Source organism: Stegostoma tigrinum, unplaced genomic scaffold (assembly GCF_030684315.1).
Source record: "Stegostoma tigrinum isolate sSteTig4 unplaced genomic scaffold, sSteTig4.hap1 scaffold_96, whole genome shotgun sequence".
Lineage (NCBI taxonomy): Eukaryota > Metazoa > Chordata > Chondrichthyes > Orectolobiformes > Stegostomatidae > Stegostoma > Stegostoma tigrinum.
Window position 1 is genome coordinate 477,794 of NW_026728820.1, and position 20,811 is coordinate 498,604.

At 47.5% G+C, this 20,811-nt stretch overlaps 1 protein-coding gene across 1 annotated transcript in view; it reads left to right on the plus strand.

Moving 5' to 3' along the window:
* The first annotated feature begins 1,273 nt into the window (after positions 1 to 1,273).
* LOC132209459 (utrophin-like) overlaps positions 1,274 to 20,811 on the plus strand; it is a 134,228-nt gene continuing 114,690 nt past the window's right edge. The window contains exons 1-2 of the mRNA XM_059644514.1: positions 1,274 to 1,418; positions 5,488 to 5,600. The gene's annotated coding sequence lies outside the window, so the exon portion shown is untranslated. The remainder of the gene's footprint in view (positions 1,419 to 5,487; positions 5,601 to 20,811) is intronic.

The following is a 20,811-nucleotide window of genomic DNA, read 5'->3' on the forward strand; positions in this document are numbered from 1 at the left end:
CATTGTGGAGCTGGTGGAACACAGCAGGGCAGGCAGCATCAGAGGCTCAAGAAAGTTGAGGTTTTGGGTCAGGACCCTTTCTGAGAAATGGAGGGTGGAAGGGAGCTCAGAAACAAATCGTGTGGAGGGGGAGGAGGTGCTGGGGAAGGTAGGTGGGATGGTAATAAGTGAGTACTGTCCAGATTGGAACAGGTTTTCTCCAGGGGGTATTGAGTACGAATTCCAAATCACTCTCAAAATCTTAGTGACTGTTAACATTCATGTTTTTTGTCTGTGTGTTTCAGTAATTGCATGACTGTTGAATGGTTCGTTGAGAGTGAGGAACCTATGGACTCTCAGACACCAAGATGGAATTTAGTTCGAAGAGTGACTTCAAAATAGTTGCTTGCTTTTAAAATCTTGACCATTTTTGCTGTCCAGTTGAATGAATTTAGCATCATACTGCTTCACTAGGAATTAGTGTTTAATAGGAACATATTTGTGAAACGTACAGTTCCGTAAGTTTTAGCATAAACTGGTGCAGCCTTTCGGTGCTTGCAAAAAGGCTCATCTCTCCATTAATACCGAAGGAAAATTGGAGTTTAAAAGTAAGTTCACCCGCTGTCAGGGAATGAAATGTTAATGTTGACTCGAACATAATTTTTAAAAAAGTCATATATTTGTGTAACACTGAACTCAAATTAAAATTTGGATATGCTAGTTTTACAGATGGTTGGATATTGAATTCATTTTAAATGAGGGTGAAGATCACTTTAAATCCAGCATATTTGTGAAGAAAAGAAAGAGCATGTCAAATAAAATTAACTGCATGACTCTTCATAGCCCTATATGTAGAATTTCATTCTGAACTATGAGACAGTTGTGACCCCATACTACCTCAGTGCTCATGGCAAGAGTAAGACTCCTGTTTGACGTGCTGTGCACTGCATGGAATGGCGGCAACATCAGATTCATTGATGCTTGAGAATCAAAAGAATATGACGATAAGATTTAAAATCAAAATCTCAATGAACACTTCAAGGAATGTATCACAGGAAGAGGGGGAAAGCATGTATGACTAATAGAAGGTGGTGGCGCAGATCACATAGACCTGTGTGCTAAAACTTATCACAAATTTCACATTGAATGTAACAGTTTAAACAGGCTGGAGGAAGCAGACATGCCAGCCCAAACTTTTTGAATTTGAGCATTCTGTTCGTAAACATCAGCAAAATTGTGGGAAACATGTTTATTCTTTCTCTTTTATTGCACAGAACCATACGATGAGACTGTTTTGATGAGGAATTTAAAGATTATGTGTCCCATCCGTTTGACTCACAGTTTGGTACCATAGGTTGGTACGATCTTCGTTCGAGAAGGAAAAGGGATGTTCCAGATACAGAAAATCGTCAAACCATTTACTACAAAGTCCGTTTCTGGTTAGTATTAATTAATGCAGTTAACATTTTTAGCTCGACATGATTGCACAATGGAGTCAATAAGAAAATTCCATCTGATATTCCACATAAATTTTAAGTGGATATTAAAGCAGCTCATTTCTTTTTCACGCTGTATGCTGCTTTTAAGAATGGTTGTCTTCTTGCCGAAATGTTTAGCTTTGACTCCATGGCTTCTTCCATGAGCTCACATTGAAACACATGTTTCTTCAGCCAAAAATGCACGTTTACCCGGTGTAGCTTGACTAACCTTTCCCTGTGGTCGTTCCCCTGAAATCCCCTGCAGTAGCTCCCCTGAAAAACAACTATACCATTTTGGATACTGTTCCGGGGGATGACTTAGCACGGGTATGCAGTAGGGTGCAGGTCTCTGGCACAGAGTCTGTCCCTCTTGCACAGAAGGGAAGCGGGGATAGGAAGAGAGTGATAGTCATTGGGGACTCAATAGTTAGAGGGACTGATAGAAGATTTGCCGGGAACGAAAGAGACTCACGATTGGTGTGTTGCCTACCAGGTGCCAGGTTCTGTGATGTCACGAATATCCTGGGTGGGAAATTGGCTAGTGCCATTCGGTTGGATTTAAACGAGCTCAGAAGGGGGATTGGAAACTGAGGTGTAGTCCTAGTACACAGGAGGGTGAGCATAGGGAGGACTTGGTCAGGACCTCACTGTCACAGAAGTGTGCTGGCTGACAGCAAGCTGGATTGAAGTGTGACGACTTTAATGCCAGGAGTATCCGGAATAATGTAGGTGAGCTTGCAGCTTGGATAGGTACCTGGGACTTCGATGTTGTGGCCATTTCGGAGACATGGATAGAGCAGGGTCAGGAATGGATGTTGCAGGTTCTCGGGTTTCGATCTTTCATAAGGTCTGGGAAGGTGGTAAAAGAGGGGGAGGTGTGGCTTTGTTGGTCAAGGACAGTATAACGCAGCTGAAAGAACCTTTGAGGACTCGTCTACTGCGGTTGTATGGGCTGAGGTTGCCAAGGAAGGTTTGTCGACTAAGTCAGTGTGGGTGGAAGTTCGGAACAGCAAGGCAGCAGTCACTTCACTGGGGGTTTTCTGCAGACCCCAAATAGCAGTTGGGAGATCGAAGAACTCATTGGCCGGCAGATTGTTGAAAAGTGCAAACGTATCAGGGTTGTTGTTATGGGTGACTTCAACTTTCCCAATATAGATTGAAACCTCCTCAGTGCAGATGGTTTGGATGGAGCCGTTTTTGTCAGGTGTGTTCAGGAGGGTTTCCTGACTTAGTTTGTGGACAGGCCGACGAGGCGGGAGGCCATTTTGGATTTGGTGCTCGGCGATGAGCCAGGACAGGTGTCAGATCTCGTGGTGGGAGAACACTTTGGCGACAGTGACCGCAAGAGCCTCCCATTTACCATAGCCATGGAAAGGGAAAGGAGCAGTTACCAGGGGAAGATATTTCACTGGGGTCAAGGAAACTATGATGCGATCAGACAGGAGTTGGGAAGTACAGATTGGGAGCAATTGTTCCACAGAAAGGGCGCAGCAGACATGTGGAGGCTGTTCAAGGAGCAGTTGTTGCGAGTGATGTATAAATTTGTTCCTCTGAGACAGATAAGAAGGGGTAAGATTAAGGAGCCTTGGATGACGGGTATAGAGGTGCTTCTTGTGAAAAAGAAAAAGCAGCGTACGTAAGGTGGAGGAAGTGAGGGTCTAGCACAGCTTGAGAGTATTACAGGCCTGCTCGGAAGGAGCTCAAAAGATATTGCCTGTACAATTGTTAGCTGTTACAACCTTTGCGTCCACGCTTGCTCATTCAATGGTGTCAAGATGCCAGCAGTGCGTGTACCTTCTCCATCCCCTAATGCCGTCAGCTCACACAAGACATAGTCCTTACTTTAAATCTTCTGATCAACCAAAGTTCATTGCAATGGACATTTTAGTTATCTGTCATGAAACGAAAACTGATTCTGACTGGCATGACCTGCAGTGCAAATGAATATAATCTGTGAAACGAGATTCCTTATGGGCTTGCAGCCGCGACAAATAATTGCTTTTCAAAGACGTTGCATACATACATTTTTTTCTCCTATCACCTGAGATTATTTTTTTGTTTATGCATGTTGTGTGGGTTTCCAGTCAGGCGCATAAACACAGGTTGATGCAGTCACTGTTACAACATGGTATTGAAGGAGAATTTGTGATCTTTGGAGTTTCATTCCAGTGTATGAAGGAGGGCACCATCAAGCCACTTCAGAGCACTACTGGCGACAAATTGTTGCAAGTTTTCAAGTGTTACCGATGGTCACATAAAATATGGCCTTTTTGTTGTTGCGCTATTCATCTTAACTGCAACATATCTAGCATTTAGGCTTGGAAACTATTTCAAGTTTTTTGATTTACTTATTCAAAATCATTTATGATTGTTGTCATGATATCTACAATATGTTGTTTTGATTGGACATAGAGGATTGGATCTGTCTTAATGGAAATAATGTATGCGCTTATAAAACCCCTTCTGGTCAAGGTAGTTGCTCAGTGGTTAGAGCTGCTCATGCACTGGGGAGCCAATTGAGATTCCAGTCTTGGGTAACTATCTGTGTGGAATTGACACGTCCTCCCCGCGTCTGCGAGGGGCTTCCGCCAGGTGCTGCAGTTTCCTCCCATTGTTCAAAGATGTGCAGGTCCTTATATGTGATTTGTGAAGCATTTCTTAAATGTTTCAATCCTGCCAGCATCCGGTGCCTTGGACAAAGTAACTGGAGATGAATAAAAGATACTGTGCCTTTTGACACCATTTCCTGCTGGATTTTCATCAATCCTGCTTTATATCGGTGACGACTTCCATGACCTCTTTTGATGCTATGTCTGAATTGACAGTCTAGTTCCAAATATTTGTTGTGCAGTATTTCATGGTCTCTGTTATAGCATACCCACGAATGTCCACTTCAAAAGATACTTCCATATCATAGAATCCCTACGGTGTGGAAACAAGCCCATTTTGACCCAAGAAGTCCACGGCCACCCTCCAAAGAGCGTCTCACCCTGACTCATCCCCCGACCCTTTCCTCAGTATCCCTACATTTCCCATGACTAACACACATAATCTACACATCCCTAAAAACAATGGGCAAGTTTGGCATGGCCCATACACTGAGCCTGCACATCTTTGGACTGTGGGAGGAAACCAGAGCACCCAGCAGGAACCCATGCAGGCATGGGCAGAATGTACAAACTCCGCACAGAAAATCGTCCAACGGTGGGATCGAACCTGGGTCCCTGGCGCTGTGAGTCAGCAGTGCTAACCACTGAGCCACCGTGCTGCCCTTGGAGTTAGACAGAGCTTGCTTGTTCCTGGGTGGCCTCAAACTGCCAACCTCCACTTCGTGGCAAAAGTGCTGACCAACTGCACTCATCTTCACTGGTTTTTGCTTTGTATCATTGAATTCAATCCTTCAAACTCTATGATAAATATTTAAATTTCCATTGATATGTGAGGGTTGTTTTTAGTACGCAGTATTGGTTTATTATGTTTCATTGGTACAGAATGAATATTGTATGTATATGCAAATAGGCAAGTTGGTAACGATGCAGTCCACAGACCTGGAGGATAATAACACTGTCCTTCAATCGCCCACGATGCCCTCTGCAACTTGGTAGAAAACAAAAATTTCTATAAAATTCATCTCTCCTCCCGTCAGTCAATCAAAATTAATTCAGGATTTTGTACAGGCCAATAACCGTAAGATTACACGAGCCTAAACATAACTAGTGGCTCATATTAGTTCAGTCAAGTGAAAGGGCAACAATAGAGGCAGTAGGAACTGCAGATGCTGGAGAATCTGAGATAAGAAGGTGTAAAGCTGGATGAACACAGCAGGCCAAGCAGTATCATCCGGCTCTACACCTTGTTATCTCAGGTTCTCCAGCGCCAATTTTCTGAAGTAGGGTCTCGTCCCGAAACATCAGCTTTCTTGCTTCTCTGATGCTGCTTGGCCTGCTGTGTTCATCCAGCTCTCCACCTTGGGCAACAATAGAGTATGCTTTAAGTCACTAGATATGTTACATGGGTTTGTCTTCCTTAGGCTGGAGTTAGTGGAACCGAAAAAGATGTCTCCCTCACAGCATTTGTGACAAAAGAATTGCATCGTTCCTTGGCGGCCTTTCAACAGAAGAATATTCAGAGATTTCCCGAGTGGTAAGAATGTAACTTCTTTTACTTCTCTTTATCTCACTTTTTCCAACAATTGGAAAATAGATTTTAGAAATAACGTCGAGCTGATGAAGTGTGAAAAGAAGAATAATTCCAAGCAGTGGTGGGAGTTGGTCAGTGAGGTGGGAGGAGTGGATAGGTGGGAGAGAAGGCGGACAGGTCATGGAGGCGGGGATGAGGGGAGGAACTAGTCTTGGGATGAGGCTGGCGGGTGGGGAGATTTTGAGGGTGGCCAAGTCCACATTGAGGCTATTGAGTTGGAAGCTCCCGAGGCGGAATATGAGGTGCTGCTCCTCCAGTTTCTGGGTGGTTTGGTTGTGACCCTGGAAGAGGCCCAGGATGGACATGTCATTCAGGGAGCGGGAGGGGGAGTTGAAGTGATGCAATGATTTGGACATGAAAATAGAAGGTGTGGTTAGTAAGTTTCCCAATGATTGAAGGTGTAGTAGCCAGCCAAGAAGGTCACCTCAGAATACAATGGGACATTGACAAGGGCCAATAAACTGAGGAATGGCAGATGGAGTTGAGGTTTGACAAACGTCAGGTGCTACATTTTGGAAAGGCAAATCAGGGCAGCACGCTTACACTGAAGGTTGTGGGGAGTGTTGCTTAATAAAGAGACACTGGAGTGCAGTTTCGTAGTTGCATCAAAGTACAGCCACCGGTAGAAAGGATATGAAGGAGACATTTGGTGTGCTCGCCTTTATCGGTCAGTGCATTGAGGATAGGAGTTGGGAGATCACTTAGCAGCCATATAGGACGTTGGTTCGGCTGCTTTTGGAATACTGCAATCGATTTTAGTCTCCTTGCGAGAGGAAGGATGTCGGCGCAACATTGAGGGCCGAAGGGCCTGTTCTGCGCTGTATTGTTGTATGTTGTAAACTTGAAAGGGTCCAGAGAAGATCTACAAGGATGTTACCAGCATCGGAGTTTGGAGGTATACCGTGGGCTTGAACAGGCAGCTATTTCTTGGAACTTTGGAGTTCAGTGCTGACCATATAGAAGTTTATACAATTACGAGGGACGTGGATAGAGCGAACAGCCAAGATCTTTTCCCCGGGTTGCTGGAATCCAAAACTGGAGGGAATAGGTTAAAAATGAGAGAGGGAAGATTTAAAATGGACCGGATTTTTTACATAGTGGTGCACGTATGGAGTGAGATACAATGACTGAGTGAAATGGGATGCAGTGACTGATGGAGATGGGATGCTGTGACTGAGTGAAATGGGATGCTGTGACTGAGGGTAATGGGATGTAGTGACTGATGGTAATGGGATGCAGTGACTGATGGTAATGGGATGCAGTGACTGAGGTGAAATGGGCTGCAGAGACTGAGTGAAATAGCATGCAGTGATTGAGGAACGGCGATGCAGTGACTGTGGGAAATGGGATGCAGTGACTGATGGAAATGGGATGCAGTGACTGAGGACAATGGGATGCAGTGACTGAGTGAACTGTGATTCAGTCACTGCGATGCATTGGCTGAGTGGAATGGGATGCAGTGACTGAGGGACATGGGATGCAGTGACTGAGGGACATGGGATGCAGTGACTGAGGGACATGGGATGCAGTGACTGAGGTACTGGGAAGGAGTGACTGAGTTAATAGGGAATCAGTGCCCGAGCGGGCTTGGGTTGCAGTGACTGACGGAAGTGGGATACAGTGCCTGACCGAAAAGGGACGCACTGACTGAGTGAAATGGGATGCAGTGACTGAGGGACATCGGATCCTGTGACACACGGGCTTGGGGTGCAGTGACTGAGTGAAATGGGATGCAGTGACTGAGTGAAATGGGATGCAGTGACTCAGTGAAATGAGATACATTGACTGAGTGAAATGGAATGCAGTGAATGAGGGAAATGGGATGCTTTGACTGAGTGAAATGAGATGCAGTGACTGATGGCAATGGGATGCAGTAACTGAGGGACATGGGATGCAGTGACTGAGGGACATGGGATGCAGTGACTGCGTGAAATGGGATGCAGTGACTGAGTGAAATGAGATGAGGTGACTGAGGGAAATGGGATGCAGTGACTGAGGGACATGGGATGCAGTGACTGAGGGACATGTGATGCAGTGACTGAGGGACATGGGATGCAACAGCTGAGTGAAATGCGATGCAGAGACTGAGGGAAAGGTTATGCTGTGACTGTGGGAAATGGGATGCAGTGAGTGTGGGAAATTGAATGCAGCGTCTGTGAGATACGGGAAACAATGACTGTTGGAAATGGGATGCAGTGACTGTGGTGAAGGAGATGCAATGATTGAGTGAAATGGGATGCAGTGATTGAGTGAAATGGGAAGCACTGACTGAGTGAAATGGGATTCACTGACTGAGTTACATGTGATGCAGAGGCTGAATGAAATGGGATGCAGTGACTACTTGAAATGGGATGCAGTGACTGAGTGAAATGTGATTCAGTCACTGAGTGAAATGGGTTGCAGTCAGTGAGTGTAATGTGTTGCAGTCACTGAGTGAAATGGGATGCAGTGACTGAGGGAAATGGGATGCAGTGACTGAGGGAAATGGGATGCAGTGACTGAGGGAAATGAGATGCCGAGACTGAGTGAGCGGGATGCAGTGACTGATGGAAATGGGATGCAGTGACTGACGGAAATGGGATGCACTGTCTGTTTGAAATGGGATCCTGCGACTGTAGTTAATGGGATGCAGTGACTGAGTGAAATGGGATGCAGTGACTGAGGACAATGGGATGCAGTGACTGAGGGAAATGGGATGCAGTGACTGGGAAATGGGATGCAGTGATTGATGGAAATGGGACGCAGTGATTAAGTGAAATGGGGCGCAGTGACTGATGGAAAGGAGATGCAGTGACTCTGTGAAATGGGATGCAGTGACTGAGTGAAATGGGATTGCCGTGACTGTGGAAAGGAGATGCAGTGACTGAGGAAATGGGATGCAGTGACTGAGGGCAATGGGATGCAGTGACTGAGTGAAATTGGATTGCCGTGACTGTGGAAAGGAGATGCAGTGACTGAGGAAATGAGACGCAGTGACAGATGGAAATGGGATGCCCTGACTGAGTGAAAAGTGAAGCATTGAGTGAAATGGGATGCAATGATTGAGTGAAATGGGATGCAGTGGCTGTGTGCGATGGGATGCAGTGGCTGTGTGAAGAGGGATGCAGTGGCTGTGTGAAGAGGGATGCAGTGACTGCGTGAAATGCGATGCAGTGACTGCGTGAAATGCGATGCAGTGACTGCGTGAAATGGGATCCAATGACTGTGTGAAATGGGACGCAGTGACTGAGTGAAATGTGATTCAGTCACTGAGTGAAATGTGATTCCGTCACTGAGTGAAATATGTAATATGCACTCACTGAGTGTACTGTGATTCAGTAACTGAGTGTACTGTGATGCAGTGACTGAGTGAAATGGGATGCAGTGGCTGAGTGAAATGAGATGCAGTGACTGAGTGAAATGGGATGCAGTGACTGAGTGAAATGGGATGCAGTGACTGAGGGACATGGGATGCAGTGACTGAGGGAAATGGGATGCAGTGACTGAGGGACATTGGATGCCGTGACTGAGGGAAATGGGATGCAGTGACAGAGTGACATGAGCTGCAGTGACAGAGGGACTGGGAAGGAGTTTCTGAGTTAATAGGGAATCAGTGCCCGAGTGGGCTTGGGGTGCAATGACTGAGGGAAATGGGATACAGTGCCTGACCGAAAAGGGACGCACTGACTGGGTGAAATGGGATGCAGTGACTGAATGAAATGGGATGCAGTGACCTGAGGGAATTGGGATGCAGTGACTGAGGGAAATGGGATGCAGTGATTGCGTGAAATGGGTTGCAGTCACTGAGTGAAATGCGATGCAGTCACTGAGTGCAATGGGATGCATCACTGAGTGCAATTAGATGCAGGGACTAGGTGAAATGGGATGCAGTGACTGATGGAAATTGGATGCAGAAACTGAGGGAAATGGGATGCAGTCACTGAGGGAAATGGGATGCAATGAGTGTGGGAAATTGAATGCATCGTCCGTGAGATACGGGAAACAGTGACTGATGGAAATGTGATGCAGTGACTGTGGTGAAGGAGATGCAGTGATTGAGTAAATGGGATGCAGTGACTGAGTGAAATGTGATGCAGTGACTGAGTGAAATGTGATGCAGTGACTGAGTGAAATGTGATGCAGTGACTGAGTGAAATGTGATGCAGTGGCGACGTGAAATGGGATGCAGTGGCTGCGTGAAATGGGATGCAGTGACTGCATGAAATTGGATGCATCACTGAGTGCAATGGGATGCAGTGACCGATGGAAATTGGATGCAGTGACAGAGTGACATGAGCTGCAGTGTCTGATGGAAATGTGATGCAGTGACTGAGGGAAATGGGATGCAGTGACTGAGTGAAATGGGATGCACTGACCGAGTGAAATGGGATGCACTGACCGAGTGAAATGGGATGCAGTGACTGAGGGAAATGGGATGCAGTATTTGTGGGAAGAAGGATGCAATCACTGAGTGAAATGAGATGCTGAGACTGAGGGCAAGGAGATGCTGTGACTATGTGCAATGGGATGCAGTGAATGTGGGAAATTGAATGCAGCGTCTGTGAGATAAGGGAAACAGTGACTGATGGAAATGGGATGCACTGACTGTGTTGATGGAGATGCAGTGACTGAGTGGAATGGGATGCAGTGACTGAGTGAAATGGGAGGCGGCGACTGAGGGAACTGGGATGCAGTGACTGAGGGAACTGGGATGCAGTGACTGAGGGAAATGGGATGCAGTGACTGAGGGAAATGGGACGCAGTCACTGAGTGAAATGTGATTCAGTCACTGAGTGAAATGTGATTCCGTCACTGAGTGAAATGTGATGCACTCACTGAGTGAACTGTGATTCAGTCAGTGGGTGAACTCTGATGCAGTGACTCAGTGAACTGTGATGCAATCACTGAGTGAAATGAGATGCACTGACTGATGGAAAGTGGATGCACTGACTGATGGAAAGTGGATGCAGTGACAGAGTGACATGAGCTGCAGTGACTGAGTGACATGAGCTGCAGTGACTGTGTGAAATGCGATGCAGTGACTGAGTGAAATGCGATGCAGTGAATGAGTGAAATGAGATGCACGGACTGATGGAAATTGGATGCAGTGACAGAGTGACGTGAGCTGCAGTGACTGAGTGAAATGAGATGCATTGTTTGATGGAAATATGATGCAGTAACTGACGGAAATGAGATGCTGTGACTGAGGGAAATGGGATGCAGTGACTGAGGGAAATGGGATCCAGTGTCCGTGTGAAATGAGATGCAGTGACTGAGCGAAATGGGATGCACTATTTTTGGGAAGTAGCATGCAATCACTGATTGAAATGAGATGCAGAGACTGTGGGAAAGGAGATGCTGTGACGATGGGAAATGGGATGCAGTGACTGAGTGAAATGGGATGCAATGACTGCGTGAAATGCGATGCAGTGGCTGGGTGAAATGGGATGCAGTGACTCAGTGAAATGTGATTCAGTCACTGAGTGAAATGTGATTCCTTCATTGAGTGAAATATGATGCACTCACTCAGTGTACTGTGATTCAGTCACTGAGTCAACTGTGATTCAGTCACTGAGTGAACTGTGATGCAGTCACTGAGTGAAATGGGATGCAGTGGCTCAGTGAAATAGGATGCAGTGACTGAGTGAAATGGGATGCAATCACTGAGTGAAATGCGATGCAGAGACTGAGGGAAAGGAGATGCTGTGACGATGGGAAATGGGATGCAGTGAGTGTGGGAAATTGAATGCAGCGTCTGTGAGATACGGGAAACAGTGACTGATGGAAATTGGATGCAGTGACTGTGGTGAAGGAGATGCAGTGATTGAGTGAAATGGGATGCAGTGACTGAGTAAAATACGATGCAGTGACTGAGTAAAATACGATGCAGTGACTGAGTGAAATGTGATGCAGTGACTGAGTGAAATGTGTTGCAGTGACTGCGTGAAATGGGATGCAGTGACTGAGGGAAATGAGATGCAGTGACTGAGTGAAATGGGATGCAGTGACTGAGGGAAAAGGGATGCAGTGACAGAGTGACATGAGCTGCAGTATCTGATGGAAATGTGATGCAGTACCTGAGGGAAATGGGATGCAGTGACTGAGGTACTGGGAAGGAGTGACTGAGTTCATGGGGATGCAGTGCCCGAGCGGACTTGGGGTGCAGTGAGTGAGGGAAATGGGATACAGTGCCTGAGTGAAATGAGATGCAGTGACTGAGGGAAATGGGATGCAGTGACTGAGTGAAATGAGATGCAGTGACTGAGTGAAATGAGATGCAGTGACTGAGGGACATGGGATGCAGTGACTGAGGGACATGGGAAGCATTGACTGAGTGAAATGCGATGCAGAGACTGAGGCAAAGGAGATGCTGTGACTATGGGAAATGGGATGCAGTGAGTGTGGGAAATTGAATGCAGCGCCTGTGAGATACAGGAAACAGTGACCGTTGGAAATGGAATGCAGTGACTATGGTGAATGAGATGCAGTGACTGAGTGAAATGTGATGCAGTGACTGAGTGAAATGTGATGCAGTGACTGAGTGAAATGCGATGCAGTGACTGAGTGAAATGAGATGCCTGTTTGATGGAAATATGATGGAGTAACTGATGGAAATGAGATGCAGTGACAGAGTGAAAAGTGATGCAGTGACTGAGTGAAATGGGATGCAGTGACTGAGTGAAATGTGATTCAGTCACTGAGTGAAATGTGATTCAGTAACTGAGTGAAATGTGATGCACTGGCTGAGTGAAATGGGATGCAGTGACTGAGGGACATGGGATGCAGTGACTGAGGGACATGGGATGCAGTGACTGAGGGAAATGGGATGCAGTGACTGAGTTAATAGGGAATCAGTGCCTGACCGGGCTTGGGGTGCAGTGACTGAGGGAAATGGGATACAGTGCCTGACCAAAAAGGGACGCACTGACTGAGTGAAATGGGATGCAGTTACTGAGGGACATGGGATGCATTGACTGAGGGAAATGGGATGCAGTGACTGAGGGAAATGGGATGCAGTGACTGAGAGAAATGGGATGCAGTGACTGAGGGACATGGGATGCAGTGACTGAGGGACATGGGATGCATTGACTGTGTGAAATGTGATGCAGAGACTGAGGGAAAGGAGACTCTGTGATTCTGGGAAATGGGATGCAGTGAGTGTGGGAAATTGAATGCAGCGCCGGTGAGATACGGGAAACAGTGACTGATGGAAATGGAATGCAGTGACTATGGTGAAGGAGATGCAGTGACTGAGTGAAATGGGATGCAGTGACTGAGTGAAATGTGATGCAGTGACTGAGTGAAATGGGATGCAGTCACTGAGTGAAATGTGTTGCAGTCACTGAGTGAAATGGGACGCATCACTGAGTGAAATGGGATGCAGTGACTGAGGGACATGGGATGCAGTGACTGAGGGAATTAGGATGCAGTGACTGAGGGAAATGGGATGCAGTGACCGAGTGAAATGAGATGCAGTGACTGAGGGGAATGGGATGCAGTGACTGCGTGAAATGGGATGCAGTGAATTCGTGAAATGAGATGTAGTGACTGATGGAAATGTGATGCAGTTACCGTGGGACATGGGATGCAGTGACTGAGGGAAAGGATATACTGTGACGATGGGAAATGTGGATGCAGTGAGTGTGGGAAATTGAATGCAGCGTCTGTGAGATACGGGAAACAGTGACTGATGGAAATTGAACGCAGTGACTGTGGGGAAGGAGATGCAGTCATTGAGTGAAATGGGATGCAGTGACTGAGTAAAATACGATGCAGTGACTGAGTGAAATGTGATGCAGTGACTGCTTGAAATGGGATGCTGTGACTGTGGCGAAGGAGATGCAGTGACTGAGTGAAATGGGATGCAGTGACTGATGGAAATTGAATGCAGTGACAGAGTGACATGAGCTGCAGTATCTGATGGAAATGTGATGCAGTACCTGGGATTCTGTGACTGAGGTAATGGGAAGGAGTGACTGAGTTCATGGGGGTGCAATGCCCGAGCGGACTTGGGACGCACTGACTGAGTGAAATGGGATGCAGTGACTGAGGGGCATGGGATGCATTGACTGAGGGAAATGGGATGCATTTACTGAGGGAAATGGGATGCAGCGACTGAGTGAAATGAGATGCAGTGACTGAAGGAAATGGGTTGCAGTGACTGAGGGACGTGGAATGCATTGACTGAGTGAAATGCGATGCAGAGACTGAGGGAAAGGAGACTCTGTGATTCTGGGAAATGGGATGCAGTGAGTGTGGGAAATTGAATGCAGCGCCTGTGAGATACGGGAAACAGTGACTGATGGAAATGGAATGCAGTGACTATGGTGAAGGAGATCCAGTGACTGAGTGAAATGGGATGCAGTGACTGAGTGAAATGTGGTCCTGTGACTGAGTGAAATGGGATGCAGTGACTGAGTGAAATGGGATGCAGTGTCAGAGTGAAATGTGTTGCAGTCACTGAGTGAAATGTGTTGCAGTCACTGAGTGACATGGGACACATCACTGAGGGAATTGGGATGCAGTGACTGAGGGAATTGGGATGCAGTGACTGAGTGAAATGGGATGCAGTGACTGAGTGAAATGCGATGCACTGACTGAGTGAAATGGGAAGCAGTGACTGAGTGAAATGAGATGCATTGTTTGACGGAAATGAGATGCAGTGACTGAGGGAAATGGGATGCAGTGACTGAGGGAAATGGGATGCAGTGACCAAGTGAAATGAGAAGCAGTGACTGAGCGAAATGGGATGCAGTATTTGTGGGAAGTAGGATGCAATCACTGATTGAAATGAGATGCAGTGGGAAATGGGATACAGTGAGTGTCGCAAATTGAATGCAGCGTCTGTGAGATACGGGAACCAGTGACTGATGGAAATGGGATGCAGTGACTGAGGGAAATGGGATGCAGTGACAGAGTGACATGAGCTGCAGTGCCTGATGGAAATGGGATGCAGTTACTGTGGGACATGGAATGCAGTGACTGAGGTCCTGGGAAGGAGTGACTGAGTTAATAGGGATGCAGTGCCCGAGCGGGCTTGGAGTACAGTGACTGAGGGAAATGGGATACAGTGGCTGAGAGAAATGGGATGCACTGTCTTAGTGAAATGGGATGCAGAGGCTGAGTGAAATGGGATGAAGTAACTGGTGTAAATGGAATGCAGTGACTGATCGAAATGGGATGCGGTGACTGACAGTAATTGGATGGAGTGACGGACGGTAATGGGATGCAGTGACTGAGGGAATTGGGACGCAGTGGCTGAGTGAAATGGGATGCAGTCAATGAGTGAAATGGGATGCAGTCAATGAGTGAAATGGCCTGCAGTGATTGAGTGATTTGGGATGCAGTGACTGAGGGAAATGGAATGCAGTGGCTGAGTGAAAATGGGATACACTGACTCTTGGAAATGGGATGCAGTGACTGTTGGAAATGGATTGCAGTGACTGTTGGCAATGGGATGCAGTCACTGTTGAAAATGGGATGCAGTGACTGTTGGAAATGGATTGCAGTGACTGTTGGCAATGGGATGCAGTCACTGTTGGAAATGGGATGCAGTGATTGTGGGAAATGGGATGCAGTGACTGTGGGAAATGGGATGCAGTGACTGAGGGAAAGGAGATGCAGTGACTGTGGGAAATGGCATACTGTGACTCAGGGTCATGGGATGTAGTGACTGAGGGGAATGGGATGCAGTGACTGAGTGAAATGGGATTCTGTGACTGAGGAAAGGAGATGCAGTGACTGAGGGAAACGGGATGCAGTGACTGAGTGAAATGGGATGCAGTGACTGGTGGAAATGGGATGCAGTGACTGATCGAAATGGGATGCGGTGACTGACAGTAATTGGATGGAGTGACGGACGGTAATGGGATGCAGTGACTGAGGGAAACGGGACGCAGTGTCAGAGTGAATAGGATGCAGTCAATGAGTGAAATGGCCGGCAGTGATTGAGTGATGTGGGATGCAGTGACTGCGGGAAATGGGATGCAGTGGCTGAGTGAAATGGGATGCACTGACTCTTGGAAATGTGATGCAGTGACTGTTGGAAATGGATTGCAGTGACTGTTGGCAATGGGATGCAGTCACTGTTGGAAATGGGATGCAGTGACTGTGGGAAATGGTATGCAGTGACTGTGGGAAATGGCATACTGTGACTCAGGGTCATGGGATGTAGTGACTGAGGGGAATGGGATGCAGTGACTGAGTGAAATGGGATACTGTGACTGAGGAAAGGAGATGCAGTGACTATGGGAAATGGGATGCAGTGACTGAGTGAAATGGGATGCAATGACTGAGGGTAATGGGATGCAGTGACTGATGGAAATGGGATGCAGTGACTGATGGAAATGGGATGCAGTGTCTGAGGGAAATGGGATGCAGTGTCTGAGGGAAATGGGATGCTGTGACTGAGCGTACTGTGATGCAGTGACTGGGAAGGAGTGACTGAATTAATAGGGATGCAGTGCCCGAGCGGGCTTGCGGTGCAGTGACTTAGGGAAATGGGATACAGTGCCTGAGTGAAATGTGATGCACTGACTGAGTGAAATGGGTTGCAGTGACTGAATGTAATGGGATGCAGTGACTGAGTGGAATGGGATGCAGTGTCTGATTGAAATGGGATGCAGTTAATGAGTGAAATGAGATGCAGTGACTGATGGAAATTGAATGCAGTGACAGAGTGACATGAGCTGCAGTGCCTGATGGAAATGGGATGCAGTTTTTGTGGGACATGGGATGCAGTGACTGAGGTCCTGGGAAGGAGTGACTGAGTTAATGGGGAGGCAGTGCCCGAGCGGGCTTGGAGTACAGTGACTGAGGGAAATGGGACACAGTGGCTGAGAGAAATGGGACGCACTGTCTTCGTGAAATGGGCTGCAGTGGCTGAGTGAAATGGGATGCAGTAACTGGTGGAAATGGGATGCAGTGACTGATCGAAATGGGATGCGGTGACTGACAGTAATTGGATGGAGTGACGGACGGTAATGGGATGCAGTGACTGAGGGAAACGGGACGCAGTGTCAGAGTGAAATAGGATGCAGTCAATGAGTGAAATGGCCGGCAGTGATTGAGTGATGTGGGATGCAGTGACTGCGGGAAATGGGATGCAGTGGCTGAGTGAAATGGGATGCACTGACTCTTGGAAATGTGATGCAGTGACTGTTGGCAATGGGATGCAGTCACTGTTGGAAATGGGATGCAGTGACTGTGGGAAATGGCATACTGTGACTGAGGGTCATGGGATGTAGTGACTGATGGTAATGGGATGTAGTGACTGATGGTAATGGGATGCAGTGACTGAGAGAAATGGCCTGCAGTAACTGAGTGAAATGGGATGCAGTGACTGAGGGAAATGGGATGCAGTGACTGTGGGAAATGGCATACTGTGACTCAGGGTCATGGGATGTAGTGACTGAGGGGAATGGGATGCAGTGACTGAGTGAAATGGGATACTGTGACTGAGGAAAGGAGATGCAGTGACTATGGGAAATGGGATGCAGTGACTGAGTGAAATGGGATGCAATGACTGAGGGTAATGGGATGCAGTGACTGATGGAAATGGGATGCAGTGACTGATGGAAATGGGATGCAGTGTCTGAGGGAAATGGGATGCAGTGTCTGAGGGAAATGGGATGCTGTGACTGAGCGTACTGTGATGCAGTGACTGAGGGTAATGGGATGTAGTGACTGATGGTAATGGGATGCAGTGACTGAGAGAAATGGCCTGCAGTAACTGAGTGAAATGGGATGCAGTGTCTGAGGGAAATGGGATGCTGTGACTGAGCGAAATGGGATGCGGTGACTGACAGTAATTGGATGGAGTGACGGATGGTAATGGGATGCAGTGACCGAGGGAAACGGGACGCAGATTCAGAGTGAAATGGGATGCAGTCAATGAGTGCAATGGGATGCAGTCACTGAGTGAAATGGCCTGCAGTGATTGGGTGATTTGGGATGCAGTGACTGAGGGAAATGGAATGCAGTGTCTGAGTGAAATGGGATACACTGACTCTTGGAAATGGGATGCAGTGACTGTTGGAAATGGATTGCAGTGACTGTTGGCAATGGGATGCAGGATTTGTGGGAAGTAGGATGCAATCACTGATTGAAATGAGATGCAGTGGGAAATGGGATACAGTGAGTGTCGGAAATTGAATGCAGCGTCTATGAGATACGGGAACCAGTGACTGATGGAAATGGGATGCTGTGACTGAGCGTACTGTGGTGCAGTGACTGAACGAAATGGGATGTAGTGACTTACGGAAATGGGATGCAGTAACTGAACGAAATGGGAAGCAGTGACTGAGTGAAATAGGTTGCAGTGACTGAGTGAAATGGGATGCACTGACTGAGGTAAGTGGGATGCAGTGACTGAGGTAAGTGGGATGCAGTGACTGAGGGAAATGGGATGCAGTGACTGAGGAAAATGGGATGCAGTGACTGAGGTAAATGGGATGCAGTGACTGAGTGAAATGCGATGCAGTGACTGATGGAAATGGTATGCAGTGACTGATGGAAATGGGATGCAGTGTCTGAGGGAAATGGGATGCTGTGACTGAGCGTACTGTGATGCAGTGACTGAGGGTAATGGGATGTAGTGACTGATGGTAATGGGATGCAGTGACTGAGGGAAATGGCCTGCAGTGACTGAGTGAAATGGGATGCAATGACTGAGGAAAGGAGATGCAGTGACTGTGGGAAATGGGAAGCGGTGACTGAATGGAATGTGAAGCATTGAATGAGTGAAATGAGATGCAGTAACTGTTTGAAATGGGATGCAGTGGCTGTGTGAACTGGGATGCGGTGACTGTGTGAACTGGGATGCGGTGACTGTGTGAACTGGAATGCAGTGGCTGAGTGAAATGCGATACAGTGACTCAGGTACTGGGAAGGAGTGACTGAATTAATAGGGATGCAGTGCCCGAGCGGGCTTGGGGTGCAGTGACTTAGGGAAATGGGATACAGTGCCTGAGTGAAATGTGATGCACTGACTGAGTGAAATGGGATGCAATGACTGAATGGAATGGGATGCAGTGACTGAGTGGAATGGGATGCAGTGACTGAGTGGAATGGGATGCAGTGACTGAGTGAAATGAGATGCATCGACTGAGTGAAATGCGCGCAGTGACTGAGTGAAATGGGATGCAGTGACTGATGGAAATGGGATGCAGTGACTGACGGAACTGGGATGCGGTGACTGTGTGAACTGGGATGTGGTGACTGTGTGAACTGGGATGCGGTGACGATGTGAACTGGGATGCAGTGGCTGAGTGAAATGGGATGCAGTGGCTGAGTGAAATGGGATGCAGTGGCTGAGTGAAATGGGATGCAGTGACTGAGTGAAATGGGATGCAGTGACTGATGGAAGTGGGATGCAGTGACTGGGATGCAGTGACTGACGGAACTGGGATGCGGTGACTGTGTGAACTGGGATGTGGTGACTGTGTGAACTGGGATGCGGTGACTATGTGAACTGGGATGCAGTGGCTGAGTGAAATGGGATGCAGTGGCTGAGTGAAATGGGATGCAGTGGCTGAGTGAAATGGGATGCAGTGGGGAGTGAAATGGGATGCAGTGACTGGTGGAAATGAGATGCAGTGACTTAGGGAAAGGAAATGCAGTGTCTGTGGGAAATGGTATGCTGCGACTTAGGGTAATGGGATGCAGTGACTGATGGAAACGGATGCAGTGACTGAGTGAAAAGGGATGCAGTGACTGAGTGAAATGCGATGCAGTGACTGAGGTACTGGGAAGGAGTGACTGAATTAATAGGGATGCAGTGCCCGAGCGGGCTTGCGGTGCAGTGACTTAGGGAAATGGGATACAGTGCCTGAGTGAAATGTGATGCACTGACTGAGTGAAATGGGTTGCAGTGACTGAATGTAATGGGATGCAGTGACTGAGTGGAATGGGATGCAGTGTCTGATTGAAATGGGATGCAGTTAATGAGTGAAATGAGATGCAGTGACTGATGGAAATTGAATGCAGTGACAGAGTGACATGAGCTGCAGTGCCTGATGGAAATGGGATGCAGTTTTTGTGGGACATGGGATGCAGTGACTGAGGTCCTGGGAAGGAGTGACTGAGTTAATGGGGAGGCAGTGCCCGAGCGGGCTTGGAGTACAGTGACTGAGGGAAATGGGATACAGTGGCTGAGAGAAATGGGACGCACTGTCTTCGTGAAATGGGCTGCAGTGGCTGAGTGAAATGGGATGCAGTAACTGGTGGAAATGGGATGCAGTGACTGATCGAAATGGGATGCGGTGACTGACAGTAATTGGATGGAGTGACGGACGGTAATGGGATGCAGTGACTGAGGGAAACGGGACGCAGTGTCAGAGTGAAATAGGATGCAGTCAATGAGTGAAATGGCCGGCAGTGATTGAGTGATGTGGGATGCAGTGACTGCGGGAAATGGGATGCAGTGGCTGAGTGAAATGGGATGCACTGACTCTTGGAAATGTGATGCAGTGACTGTTGGCAATGGGATGCAGTCACTGTTGGAAATGGGATGCAGTGACTGTGGGAAATGGTATGCAGTGACTGTGGGACATGGCATACTGTGACTCAGGGTCATGGGATGTAGTGACTGAGGGGAATGGGATGCAGTGACTGAGTGAAATGGGATACTGTGACTGAGGAAAGGAGATGCAGTGACTATGGGAAATGGGATGCAGTGACTGAGTGAAATGGGATGCAATGACTGAGGGTAATGGGATGCAGTGACTGATGGAAATGGGATGCAGTGACTGATGGAAATGGGATGCAGTGTCTGAGGGAAATGGGATGCAGTGTCTGAGGGAAATGGGATGCTGTGACTGAGCGTACTGTGATGCAGTGACTGAGGGTAATGGGATGTAGTGACTGATGGTAATGGGATGCAGTGACTGAGAGAAATGGCCTGCAGTAACTGAGTGAAATGGGATGCAGTGACTGAGGGAAATGGGATGCAGTGACTGTGGGAAATGGCATACTGTGACTCAGGGTCATGGGATGTAGTGACTGAGGGGAATGGGATGCAGTGACTGAGTGAAATGGGATACTGTGACTGAGGAAAGGAGATGCAGTGACTATGGGAAATGGGATGCAGTGACTGAGTGAAATGGGATGCAATGACTGAGGGTAATGGGATGCAGTGACTGATGGAAATGGGATGCAGTGACTGATGGAAATGGGA